The sequence below is a fragment of the Phyllostomus discolor genome, chromosome X (assembly GCF_004126475.2).
Source record: "Phyllostomus discolor isolate MPI-MPIP mPhyDis1 chromosome X, mPhyDis1.pri.v3, whole genome shotgun sequence".
Classification (NCBI taxonomy): domain Eukaryota; kingdom Metazoa; phylum Chordata; class Mammalia; order Chiroptera; family Phyllostomidae; genus Phyllostomus; species Phyllostomus discolor.
The window spans coordinates 14907912-14922406 of NC_050198.1; the positions used below are offsets into that span (position 1 = coordinate 14907912).

At 37.2% G+C, this 14495-nt stretch overlaps 1 protein-coding gene across 1 annotated transcript in view; it reads left to right on the forward strand.

Annotated features, from left to right (window-relative positions):
* Positions 1-14495, forward strand: part of IL1RAPL1 (interleukin 1 receptor accessory protein like 1) — a 1208235-nt gene that overhangs the window by 709011 nt on the left and 484729 nt on the right. The gene's annotated exons all lie outside the window — the stretch shown is intronic.

A 14495-nucleotide genomic window follows, 5' to 3' on the forward strand; every position in this document is an offset into this window, starting at 1 on the left:
CTTCAGAATATCAGTCTCCTCATACACAAATGGTGATGATAACATTTACATTGTATACTCCAAAGAGTTTTGGCAAAGATCAAATGAGATAAAGTAATATGCATAAAATTAATTGGAAAAATACAGAATGGTATCCAAATGTGCATCATTTTGGTCATTTTTACATCACGTGAAGTATTGTGCTCACCCCCTTTTCTATTTCTAGTGTACTCATCTCAAAACGCTTTCAAGGGAAAAAGGGAAAACAAGTGCAATATTAGCAAGTTAAAGACATTGTTCTCATCTTCTTGAGAGAGATTCTTCTTGGTGACTTTTTATACAATCATACTTATGAAACATATTAAAAAGTATAAAAGGGTATCAAATACTTCAAAGAGATTTTTGAATGTTGACTCACATAAAATCTTTTTCCTGCTTATGACAAGGATTTTGTACTAGTCTCCTTCACCTTATAATAATCGTCTTTTCTTTTCCATCTTTACTTGTGATATATTTTGACTTAAAAACTAAATCTGGTTTCATGAAATTTATTTGGTGAATAGTGGTGATTAAGTAAATAAGGTACTTTTTGGTAATGGTAATACCTTTCATAAATATTAGACCCAGTAAATAACTGATACTTGCAATATATGATACACTAGAATAATAAGCCCACATTCAATCTTGTATTATGTACCTATGGTATACACATGTATAATTTGCTCTAGTTTGGATTTTAGTTCTGCTGTGTGTAATAGGTGTGTGTAAAAAAATAAAATGAACACATAACCACTTTACCTCCCTATATGTTTAATGGGACAGTAAAAAATATACCTGTATGTACTTGGGTTTTCTTTGAAATAGATGTTGAGTTTTTATTATTTTTTCTCAATCTATACTGAAGTAATTTTTCCAAGGAGTATGTATTGAGACAAAAGAAGTTAAAAATATAATGAAAACAACATATATTTTGAAGAGAAAGTAGAATTCATTTTTAGTCTTTACCCTTTGGAGTATAAGGTAAGCTATGGTAAAGGCATCTTTCCACTTTCTAGCAATACTAAGATACTAAACCACCATCTAGTAAAAGGAGATTGGAACACAATCTCCTGGAAACTAAAAACCATTAAGTTGTCCCCCAATGGGAAGACAACTTAAATAAGGCTATTTTGTATAACCAATAATAGAATCGTTTTCTCCTAGATGCTACCCGGGGCTACTATACTTTTCTAACTTAATTCCTCCCAAAATATCTTTTTTATATGAAAAGGAGGAATAGTTATTTCTTGATATCCAGGAGGGAGTTAAGGAAAGTTTTCATTCCACTCATTATCATGAACACCTCTAACTTAACTAGCCTTACTGGAGACATTGATTTGAACAAATAAGTGAAAAAAGCAGTGTTTGACTATAATAGGAAATTTTGGGTGAGTGGGAGCACTTCATGCCCCAGAATTAAAATAGTGTCATTGAAATGCATTTTAAGTATTAACAAATCTACTGACAACATATACTTGTGTCTAACATTGCTGTTAATGATATGGCACTATAGCAAACACATCTGCTTTACCTGTGGCCAAACTAAAGAACAATTCTCACAACCCACATTGTATTTCTCAGTAAAGCAACAAAGGTGGGTGGTTCTCTTGATAATTAGTCACTGTTTTGTGACTTGGTTTTCTGCGCATCATGATCTTATTATACTTAATATAAATAATACGCAAAACATGGTATCATTTAGTTTTAGTGGATTTTCCATAGTAGCTGATAATGAACAGATATTTTGAAGTGTGTTAGAATGTTGCTTTAAAATCCAAAAGAAGGAATCCTATATGTGAAGTAAAAACGACATTTCTGTGTAAAATGGCTAAATATGCAGGTAATATGGTGCGATTTTATGGCAAATCCTTCATTTATTTATTCATTTTTAATATATTTATTGATTATGCTATTACAGTTGTCCCATTTTTTCTCCCCTTTATTCTCCTCCACCCTGCACCAACCTGCACCAGCATCCCCCCTTGTAGTCATGTCCACGAGTCGTACCTATAAGTTCTTCGGCTTCTCCATTTCCTATATTATTCTTAACCTCCCCTGTCTATTTTGTACCTACCAATTATGCTTATTTCTTGCACCTTTTCCTGCATTCCCCTCTCCCTCTCCCTACTGATAACCCTCCACGTGATCTCCATTTCTGTGATTCTGTTCCTGTTCTAGTTGTCTGCTTAGTTTGTTTGTTTTTTCTAATGTTCAGTTTTTGATAGTTGTGAGTTTATTGTCATTTTACTGTTAAGTGTATGTGTCTACTTACATTCTGGAAAATGATAAACCTGCCCAGCACTTTTGGTCTACTGTAAACATTATAAAGTATTAAAAAAAATTAAGATGTTTCAGTGTCATTTACATCCTGCACCCTCTTTTCTAAGCCTCAGCCACACTGACGTCTGTACTATTTCCAAGCCCTCTGCGGCCGAAGCCTTCCTCAGGCTGTGCTCCCTCTGGAATGCTTTCTCCCCCCTTGTCACGGGGCTGGCTCTTACCCTTCTGTTCTTTTGCTTCAATTACCATTTACATTCTTACCCTTTCTCCAAGGCACAGCTAAAATGTTTCCTCCGTTTTGAGGCCTGTGGTGTCTTATGACTTCAGAGTATTTTTAGAATCTTTATTGCAGCACTTAGCACATCATGTTAGAACTATTTGTTGACATTCCTGTTTGTCCACAAGCACATGAGCTACTCAGAGTCAAGGCCAGTCTAGTTGTTAAGAAACATTTTATTTTAGAACAGTGTTACATTCATAGAAAAAAATCACAAAAGTAGTAGGGATTCTCTATACCCCACAACCAATTTCCCCTATTATTAACAACTACCATTAGCATGGTACGTTTGTTACTATCAATGAACTAATATTGATACATTATTATTACCTAAATCCATACTGTATTCAGATTTCTGTAGTGTTTACCTAATGTCCCCTCTGTCCCCAGATCCCAGCAGGATACCCTATCACATTCAGTGGCCGTGTCTCCTCAGGCTCCTTTTGGCTCTGTTTCTGACTTTCTTTGTTTTTGATGATCCTGACACCTTTGAAGAGTACTGCCTAGAGTGTCTGTAGAACATCCTACAGTTGTGATTTGTTTGGTGTTTTACTCACTGTTAGACTTGGGGCACGTATTCTCGGAAGACCACATAGGTAAAATCACAACAAATCATACCATCAACAAAGCATATCGTCATTGATGTTGAAACATCACCTGAGGCAGCGTTTGTCAGGTTTTGCCATTGGAAAGTTACTCTTTTTTCCCACTTACCAAACTGTACTCTCTCTTTTTCTTTTTTTAAAATTGTTGTTCAAGTATAGTTGTCTCCATTTTCCTGCCACCACCACTACCCCCCACCCTAGCCATCCCCACCTCCCTCCCCTGATTCCACCCCCACTTGGCTTTGTCCATGTGTCCTTCATAGTTGTTCCTGAAAACCCTTCTTCCTTCCCCCCAGTCATCCCCTCCCCCTTCCCTTCTGGTTACTGTCAATTTGTCCTTTATTTCAATGTCTCTGCTTCTATTTTGCTGGCTTGTTTGTTTTGTTGATTATGTTCCAGTCAAAGGTGAGATCATATGGTATTTGTCGCTCACGGCCTGGTTCATTTCACTTAGCATAATGCTCTCCAGTTCCATCCACGCTGTCACATAGGGTAGGAGTTCCTTCTTTCTTTCATAGTATTTCATCATGTAAATGTACCAGTTTTTGACCCCCTCATTTACTGATGGGCATTTCAATTGCTTCCAGCACTTGGCTATTGTAGATTGTGCTGCTGTGAACACTGGGGTGCTATACTCTTTAGAAGTAATTCCCTTCAGTGCACACTTAAGTAGTAAGGAATTGTGCCCTCATGTCTTTGAAAGCAGAGTATCTGCATAAATTATTGGGAATCTTTCTGCATGGGACATATATCTATTCTCCCATCTTCATCTACTTATTCAATCATTTATTTATATCACTAGGGACTCAGACATTTTATACTTTGGTGTATAATGCATAATCACCTGATTTATTTTGTTGCTCAGACGGTTTTTGCTTTGGCCCTTAGGAGCCCCTTTAGTGGAATCCTTTGTCCCTTTGATGCTCCTCCATCCTTCGCACTCACTTCCTTATTTGGGGGCTTACTTGGGAGCTGCTTCAGGATCACCTTTCACATTCCCCGCTATTGTCCTAGAATGAGATTTCCCCCCCCACCCCCCCACCCCCCCCGCAAAGAGCCCTCTTTTTGGGGAATTGAAAAATACTAGAAACTGAGACCTGGATACTGAGAGTGCTCAGTTGCTGCTGGAGTACAGTTGATTCTAAAACTTCTCAGTTCACAGAGCAAGGAAATATAAGTACATTAACCCAGGTATAGACATGCACCAATAAATATTTGTATATGTAACCATCTGTATGTATATTGAACTAAACATGAATTGAGACTGATTTCTCAACCCTGATTTGTTACCAGTGGAATAATTCTAGTTAGCGTCCTCCTCTTGCTTTTCTGTAACCTTCCTGTCCAATAGTGAGAAACCTGCTTCCCACCCTCTTCCAAAGTTTACGTAATTGTTCACTTTCGATGTAGATGTATAATGAGATCAGAATTGGCAGCCTGTACTCCTGTGAGAAACAACTTTATTAACTAGAGAATAGTGCTTATATATAGTTTCTTTTGTCTTACAAACTCCACTCATTTCCAGTGTTGCTTAGGTAGCACCTTTCCCCCATCCCTTCAGTGAGCTCGCCTCATATATTTGTAATATAGTTAGATTGCCCCATCACACTTGCATTCCATCCTGGGATCTTCCATCCTCCTAAATGATGTCTTTAAAAAATCACATCCATTAAAGTTTGTAGGAGAGGAAAAATAATTTTTTCTACCCTCTGAGTTCTTGGCTGAGACCCTCTGTAAGGTAAGTCAGATTAAATAGAGAAAACAAAAAAATTATTAACATGTATACTTCACATATACATGTGAAGAGACCAAGGAAAACAGTATGTCTTAGAGATGGCCCAAGTGAAAAACATGAACATCCAGCTACTTCCCATGTTATCCAATGAACCTACCTCGGTGAAGACACGATATTACTGGCAACGAGAAATCCTCTGCATACCTTCTGAATATAAACCCCTTCTTCCCCACTGTGCATTATGTTACCACTACTGTGACTTTCATATATTTATTTTCTGGTCTCTTTTTGTAAAGTTATACTAGCTTTATAACTTTGTAAAGTAAACCAGCAAAATAGTTAAAATTTGGTTTCCTTCTGAAACATAAGTTTGGACCCACCCATTGTGTCTATTGACTTGCTTACTCCAAATTTTAATTTGTTTCACAAATATTCTACAGCACAGGTGGCAAACACAAGGCCTGTGGGCCGAATCCAGCCCTCCACCTTGTGTTATCCGGCCCAGCACCTTGTTTCTACCCGGTGGCAGTGCCGAGCCCTCGCTTAACTGTTAAGGAGTAGTTACATGTATACAGTCCTAAAGTTATATTCGGCCCTTTGAAGGCAACCACAAGGCTGAGATGGCCCCCGGTGAAAGTGAGTTGGAAACCCTGGTTCTAGGGGGTATTATATACATCAGATATCCACAACTTCTAAATGTTATGATTTCTTCGAGCTTATAAAATGTGCTTTGATATTCATAAAATTCTGTTGTGAGTTGTATATAAACTTAATTAAAGTATGAAACAAACCAAAAAGAAAAACCAAAGACACTTTTTCTTCAACATTGCTAAATAAAAATATTCAAGTTTGTATGGCTGTAACTTGCCATATCCTAGAATTCCTTATGCTAAACTCAAGCTCAAACCCCGATTATAGCTTTAACACTAAACCTCTGCCAAATTATCTGCAAGAATGTGGATATAGAGAAAATGTCATGTCCAGAAATGGTACATAAGAGACCTAGTAATTTCAAAATGAATAAAACAGCTTGGCTCTTCTTACAATATGAACTTTAGACAAACACTACAAACATTAGTTTTGGTACATATTTTTGTATTTGTTACATTTAAGAAAAAATACACACTGTATAGATTTTCCCCAGAAGTATTGATCAAATTATGTGACATTCACTTTTATCTGTTTCATTATTTTTCCTTCTAGCCAAAACCTTTTTCATAATTTTAAAAAGAAATATTCATAACAAAGTAACAACCATATTTTCAGCATAAACTTTAAAAATGAGTCAGACCATTTAAAAAACCCATTTAATTTCTAGCACTAGATCACAGAGTGAAGTAATAATAAGAAATGGATTGTGACAATGTTAGAGCAAGAAAAAAAATCCCAATAAAATGAGTCAGCAAGAACAGTGAGGAAGGGAAAACTGACTTGAAAAGAAAAATGAATGAGATGATTGGTACTAGGATGTGATGGTGTTAGTAGCATTTTTATATTTGGCCTAACATTTGTAATGGAGTTAATGTAGCGATATAGTTAAACTCTTTTCCTTAGGGGAAATTTATGCTCTCAAAGGTACATCTTCTTCCTTTTTTATGTATGAGGAAGCTGAGGCAAAGAAAGGTTAAGTGGCTTTATCAAGGCCACAAAGCATCATGGTGACAAATTTAGGAATAAAATTTAATTTCCTGAACTTCAATTTATGATTTATTCCACTGGATAATTAATAGGAAGGCATTGTAGTTTTCATATTAGCTCAACTGATCACTATGAAAGATTTATCTTTTAGGTTCAAGTGAAACACATTTTACTATGAGACCTTTAATTCTTTTGTCACTGATGTAATTAAATGGTAAATTTGTGGTCTAGCCTAGAGGTGGAGTGATTACTTTTATTTTTTTCTCTATTTCTTTAAAAAACGGAACCTTTTATCTCCCCCATTAAAAAGTATTTTTTGTTAACTTATTTCAGAGACTCATGCGTGTTTCACCGTTACTTAACAAGAATCGATGAAACTGACAATAGGAGCATATCTTTCCAGACTTTGTTGTGTCTGTTTAGCAGTGTGCTAGAATTAACAACCTTCACATATATTATTTTTGATAAAATGCAGTATATTTCAGCCTTAGCCATTTTTACAAGTAAACATCTACTATATTCTGCAACTCAAAGGTCATTTATTCAAATATTTGAATTAAAAGAGATTAAAGCTGATCAATATGGTGAAACTGAGATTAATCAATTTGGCCATTTAATCTTGATTTAGAGTAAGTCCCTAGAGGAAAGGTCTTCTCTTGGGAGTAATTTCTGTTGATAACTTGCCTGACACTAAGTACCTTAATTTATTGTTTAATCTCTCAATATATTGAATGAGTTGCCCAACTGTATGAATCAAGGAAACATTTAATGTCAAAGTGTGATAGCTTTTAATGAAAAGCATGATGTTTTCACTCTTAAGCAGAAAATGTATACATTTTAGAATATACCAATAGCAAGGTTGAGATGTATCACTTCTGGCCATGGGGAAACAAGGCATTATTCATTTAGATGATGTCCATCAGTGTAAGCAATAACATGTATTACTAATTAGCATCATTCATACTTAGTCTTTACTAGGTGGCAGAATCTGTTGTAAGTTTTTTTAAACATTAAATTTATTGGGGTGACATTGGGTTCAAGTGTACAATTTTATGATACACCGTCTGTCCATTGCATTGTGAGCCCACCACCCACAGTCAAATCACCTTCTGTCACCATGTATTTGACCCCCTTTACTACCTCCCACTCCTTTTCTTCTGGTAACCACCTTAGTGTTGTCTGTGTCTATGAGTTTTTGTTTTATCAGTTGGTGCTTTCAGTTTCATAGCCCTCGTATGAATGAAATCATATGGTTCTTGACTGTTTCAGTCTGCTTTCTTTCTCTTACCATGATATTGCCAGGATGACTCATCTACCCCACATAACCTCGATTTATTTACTCCTCATACTTCCCAAGTGCTTGCTAAGTACCTGGTATTCTAAGTTTTATAAGTTGCACTTGAAAATAATCTATCTTTTCATTGTCCACTACATATTGATCCTTTGAATTAAAAATATTGATATGCACTTCTGAAAATGTGGTTGATTATAGTAAAGCTTCCCCACTTCCCCACTTTAAACACCTAGAAATGCTAGGTAAAATACAATAGAAGGGCCTTTTAAACGATTATCTGAGTTTTCAAGAAAGTTGAACAAATCTCAGAGGCCAAAAGGAAGAAAAGGAACTAAAAACTAGAACCGTTAAAGTACTTGACTCAGGCCGCCATGAGGTGGGGCGGGGACGAGTGGGGGATCATTGGCATGGCACAGAGTGGTGTTGGGATTGTCATTATCGGCAACCAAGGGCTTGGCTTTCATTCCTTCTGTGGAGAGATGACACTAGCACTTGGGCCCTCTAAGGGTGGGGAGCTGGAAATGAAGTTCCCATATAAACCTGGTATTCTAAAAGGGCCGCTGTGAACGTGGAAAGGGAAAATGTGACCACTGACACAGGCAAAGTCGAACCAGGTTGCTTTCCCTAGTCTGAATTGTCCACTTATTTGAAACAAAGAAACAAAAGGTATCCTATTAATCTAAAACCTTGGGGGGTTGATTGTTTAGGGGTTTGGATTTATACCACCTGTGTGGTCTGAAAGTCCTTATGTCAAAAAATTAACATACAAATGGTGCCTGGCTCCTATTTCTGGGGAGCAGTATAAAGCAAAACTTATAGAGGAAAGGAACCTCAACACATGCTGCTCAACGATCCCCTAGATGAAGCCCCACTGGAGACTGCAAGACAAAACAGGGCATAACTTACCACACAGAAAGGGTGTTCGAACACCAAAATTTCAAGTGGACCCGGACCCGTGTTTCATAAGATTGAAAGATTCTTTTGGTGGTGAGGCACAACCCACTGACACGGGGATCGATGAAACTCAAGACCCGTTATTACATACGGACGCAACTGAGAGAAGGCTGTCAGGCTGGGGCACACACTGGGTTGTGCCCATGGATGGGGGAACAACAAGCTGGAACTGTAGGGAACAGCCTCTGCGTGACAAGTGGTGTGGTTAGCTAGGTGTCCAGGGCTCTCTGTTGATTGGCTAAATGTGAATAATTTCATGGCTCCAGGGACATAGGAGATGTCCATACTGCCTGGTGCCTGGCTTTTAGGGCAGTTAGGGCTGGTGCACAGCGCACTGTGAGTGTGAGAGCCCGAAGGGGGAGTGTATGGGGTGTGTTACTCAGCTGCTCAAGAGGGGAGACTTGCCTCCAGCCAGGGCCTCAACAGGGGCCTGGGTCAAGACAACATTAAAATTACCCCAAGGAGGGGAGACTCTGGGACTGGGTGAAGAATGTAAAGGGATTAAGAAGTACAAGTTGGTTGTTACAAAATAGTCGTGGGGAAGTAAAGTACAGCATAGGGAATACAGGCAATAATATTATAATAACTATGTATGGGGCCTGGAAATATTAGGGGGATCACTCTCTAAAGTATAGCAGTGCCCAACCACTATACCATACACCTGAAACTCACACAAAGTAATGTTAAATGTAAACCGTGATTGCAAAATAAAAGTTGTAAAGAATCATAAAATAAAATAAAAACATCCAAAAAGAAAAGAAGCTCGATACTATACCCTTAAGAATGTCAGGTACTAATGCCCTTAGATACAGGCTATAAATTAGCTGTGCTCAAAATGAATACTAATATTTTTCAAATCTGAAAGAATGCTTCTATTTCTGGTGCTTTGTGTCAGCATGGAGATTAAAAGGAGAACTTGGTCAGCAGTACTTCCTAACTGACACCTCTATGCCTTTTGATTTGATAGAATTTTGTGGTTTCATTTTTGGCGTCGTATTGTATAGCCTGACATCCTTCATCAGCAAGAGCTAGCCTTTAATTTCTTGCTGCTTCTGTCAGTGGTGGATTTCAACCATACTTAGAATCCCCCTACCAGTGAATCCCATGGCCTGCTTGCCTTTTAGACATGGGGCATCCTTCCTGTCACCAGTCATCCTTCTTGCTTGACTCAGGTGTTAGAACTATGTCGTCTCTAGGCTTGCAGACCGTGAACCGCGCTGATACCTATCTCATTGTTAGAGAAACAGCTACTCTTTCTCTGGCAGCTAACTTCATGGCAGGCACTGTGCAAAATGATTTACATGCATTATTATCTACATTTTACCAAGGAGGAAACTCAATATACACTGTGGACGTGAATTTATAATTTTAAATACAAATCGTTATCATCATTTCTAATGGAGTTTCATTCTTTTACTTGCACTCGGCTGCTTCTGATGCTCTTATGCTCACGCCAGCAAGTTCAATTGTGAGAATGGAGAAACTATCCTATAAATACTCTTCGATAGAACGATTCGTTTAGTGAGAGCAGTGGGCAAACATCTGGAACTGTGCTGTCCAGTGCAGTACATGTTAGCCACGTGTACCTGTGGAGCACTTGAAATGTGACTAGACTGGGTTGAAATATGCTGTTTGTGTAAAATACTCACTAGATGTCAAAGACTCGGTATGACAAAACAATGCACAATATCTTGTTTGAAATTTTGATATTGATTATGTATTACAGTGATGGTATTTGTTGAAATACATTATACTATGAAAACTTTATCTGTTTTGTTTCACTTTTTAAAATGTGGCTACTAGAAAATTTTAAATGTAATATGTGGCATGCCTTATATTTCTATGGGACAGTGCTGCCCTAGAAAGTGAAGGGGATGTCAGGCTTGAAAAGAGTAAGAGAAAGACCTGGGGTGTAGCTTGATTGGATCTCTGCCATGCCTGGGCTAAAAGACTTATCCAAATCACCTGACTTCACTAAGGGCCATGTTAACATTGGGACTATGGATACCCACTCAGAGTACTACAGGAGTTAGCTCGGACATGTGGCTGCTGGTTATAAAGAAATAGGCGAACAGCAGTGTCCACTGCCATAATTGGGTCTGATCTGGAATCTTTTTTAAAAAAGATTTTATTTATTTTTTAGAGAGGGGGAAGGGAGGGAGAAAGAGAGGGAGACAAACATCCATATGTGCTCGCCTCTCATGCATCCCCTACTGGGGGGCCTGGCCCACAACCCAGGCATGTGCTCTGACTGGGAATCGAACTGGCGACCCTTTGGTTCACAGGCCCATGCTCAGTCTACTGAGCTACAGCAGCCAGGGCTGATCTGGAATCTTTACTTGGGCTTGTTTTAATTAATAGAATGTTGATATTTATACCCTAACTCAGTCTTTCAAATGACACTGATTATCATCAATACAAATCATTGATTAATACTCATTGAACACTAAGTATTGGTTCATATGTGTGGAAAAATCAGAAAAAAATCTTATTTCTATGCAATCTATTGGCCAGTGAAGTCCAATATCTATAAGTGATATAAAATATGAATACATGCATTTCTTGCATTTCTGCTTTTCATGTGATTATGTGTGTGTGTATAAAAAACTATTTGACTTATTAAAATCAGCTGTTTTTTTAAAAACATGGTTCCTTTTGTTTGGGTCACATTTCAAAAACTTATTTGGGTATGATTGTGGTTATATGAGCTAACTACAAAGAAAAGAAATTCCTACAGACAGAAAATAGAATAGAGGTTACAGGGTCTGGGGGGAGAATGAGGAGTTATTGTTTAACGGGTGTAGAGTTTATGCTTTAGATGATAAAAATTATGAAAATCCATAGTGGTGATGGTTGCACAACATTGTAAATATACTAAATGCCACCAAATTTACACTTAAAATGGTTTACATAGTAAATTTGATGTCATATATAGTTTTACAATGAAAAAAGTCTGTATAGAAACAGACTCCTAGATACAGAGAACAGATGTCAGAGGGGAGAGGGATTGGGGGCTGAGTGCAAAAGGTAAAGGGATGAAGCAAAACAAATCCATCAGACACAGACAACAGTGTGGTGCAAGGGGTTGGGGAGGTAGAAGAGAGTAAAGGGGGATAAGGGGTGACATAGGGAGACTTGGCTTGGGGTGGTGAACACACAATACAATATACAGATGATGTGTTATAGCATTGTATACCTGACACCTATATGATTTTATTAACCAATGTCACCCCAATACATTCAGTTGAAATTTAAAATAATAAAACATAGATTGTCATTCTTAACAGTTGGGAGTATATTTTTTAAAGATTTTATTTATTTATTTTTTAGAGAGGGAAGGGAGGGAAATAGAGAGAGAGAGAGGAACATCAATGTGCAGTTGCTGGGGGTCATGGCCTGCAACCCAGGCATGTACCCTGACTGGAAATCGAACCTGCGATGCTTTGGTTCGCAGCCCACACTCAATCCACTGAGCTACGCCAGCCAGGGCTTTTTTTTTTAAATTATATGAAAAAATCTTTAAAGCCTCATTTCCCTATTTCATGGCTTTCCACTTTGACAGGCACTGATTTTGTTTTTTCACATAAAGCTTATTAAACTCAAGCCATTCTGTTGGCACTTTATATAACTACTTTTTGTTCTGAAATTCACAAAATTGACTAAGACGTCACCGTTGCACCTATTTCAGTAGAGAAGCTCTGGTGTGGCAAGGTCACTAGGACAAGCGAAATCAGCCTCTGCCGCCCAGCATGCTCCTTCCGGTCTGTCTCATCAAAGCAGAGATTGAAAACCAACTCTAGGATCATGCATTCCTGGTGAGGACAGATGACAACAAAATGCAAATACAAATAAACGTACTCTCAAATCAGAGACGAAATAAAAGTTCAATTTTTAAGTATTAAATGTAACATAAGAGGACCTAGAATGTTGAAGAAAGATTCCAATATATTTTATGGCAATTAAGTCTCTGAGCTGTGAATAAAGATGTCTGTATCCCGGAGGCTAAATTGCATTTAATACCTCACTAGATGTAAACTCTTTAAAATATGAAAACGAAGCTTAGTATATAATGTCAACACTAAAACTGTTAAAATATATGTGATATTGGACAAGATATATTTCTTAATGGCTCAGTAAATTAATTAAATGTTTTAGTGTGATAATACCTATAACTTCATACAGACCTATGTGCATTATATATTTTTTTCTTTTAGTTAGAGAATTATCCAACCTATTTTATATACACCTCTTGTATTCCTAATTTTATTGTTGCTGCTTAGTGGCAAGAAATTTATTACTTGGTATAAAATAAAACAAAGTTGATTAGTTTAAGCATAGGTTCCTCCTGGACTTAATGATATTATATCATCCTGATATTAGTTTGCATAAATTCCTGTTATCTTATTTTTCAAAACAAACAATAATACATAGAATCTACAACTGAATAATTGCAAAAGCACAATGGTCATGCTGCTACTTCACTATGGGGGGTTAATAAACTGAATTTTGTCAGCTTAATGTGTATACAACTAAGGAAAAACTTAAAACCACAAGCCAATTTCCTGTCATACTTACTTTGTGTATTATTTTTAATGGAGTCTCAAGTTTACATTTCTTCTTTCTTAGACACCAAATTAAAAAGGGCAGTATGCACTTGTGGAGAAATGTTGAAAAAGTACAGTAATAATTAGAGACAGAGAAAATAAAATAGGTTAATGAGACTGAGAATATTGCTATTTTTTAAAAGATTTTATTTTTTTAGAGAGAGGGGAAGGAAGGGAGAAACAGAGGGAGGTTGACTCTCATAAACCTCCCACTGAGGACCAGGCCTGCAACCCAGGCATGTTCCCTGACCTGGAATCGAACCAGTGACCTTTAGGTTCACAGACCAACACTCAACCCACTGAGCCACACCAGCCAGGGTATAATGTTACTGTTTTTGAATTAGAAAAAAAACTATGATGTAATATAATAACATGTTAAGGACTGGGAAACTTCAGAATAATGGAAGAGCAATTATCAGTTACTTTATTAAAACGGTAACAATGGGCTTCATCATGATTTAGAAGGGCTTTTTTAATTGTCTACTGTACACTTGGGATTATGTTTACTTACTCTAGATCTCATCTTTTCTGGTCAATAGGAAGGTTCAATTTATACCTCAGAAGGTTTAGCATTTGACAATAGTTCCTTAAAAATTTATTGTTCCATAGTAGGAGAGATTGCTGGTGCTGTCTTTGGAGATTTATAAAATAGGATAGATTCCCAACTAAGGTAGGCTCAAGCATAGACAAGCTGGAAGAAGGTCACTGAGGTTCTAGTGATTTTTCATTATGTTAATTTTTATTACTTATACATTTCATAGGTATTTGATAGTTGAAAAAACAGGAAGCAATTAAGAAAATCAAACATTAGGTTTTGGTAGGACCGTGCAAAAATGACATATATTTTTTAATTTTTATTCTTTCTCTTTTCATTTGTTTTTTTTTATTTTTATTCAATTTATTGGGGTGGCCTTGGTTAATAACATTATGTAGGTTTCAGGTGTATATTCTAAAACACATCACCTGTATATTGTATATTTGTTCACCACCCCAAATCTCTGCTTCCATCTCCATTTATCGCCCCTTTACCCTCTTCTACCTCCCCTACCTGCTCCGGTAGTCACCATGCTGTTGTCTGTGTCCATGAGGT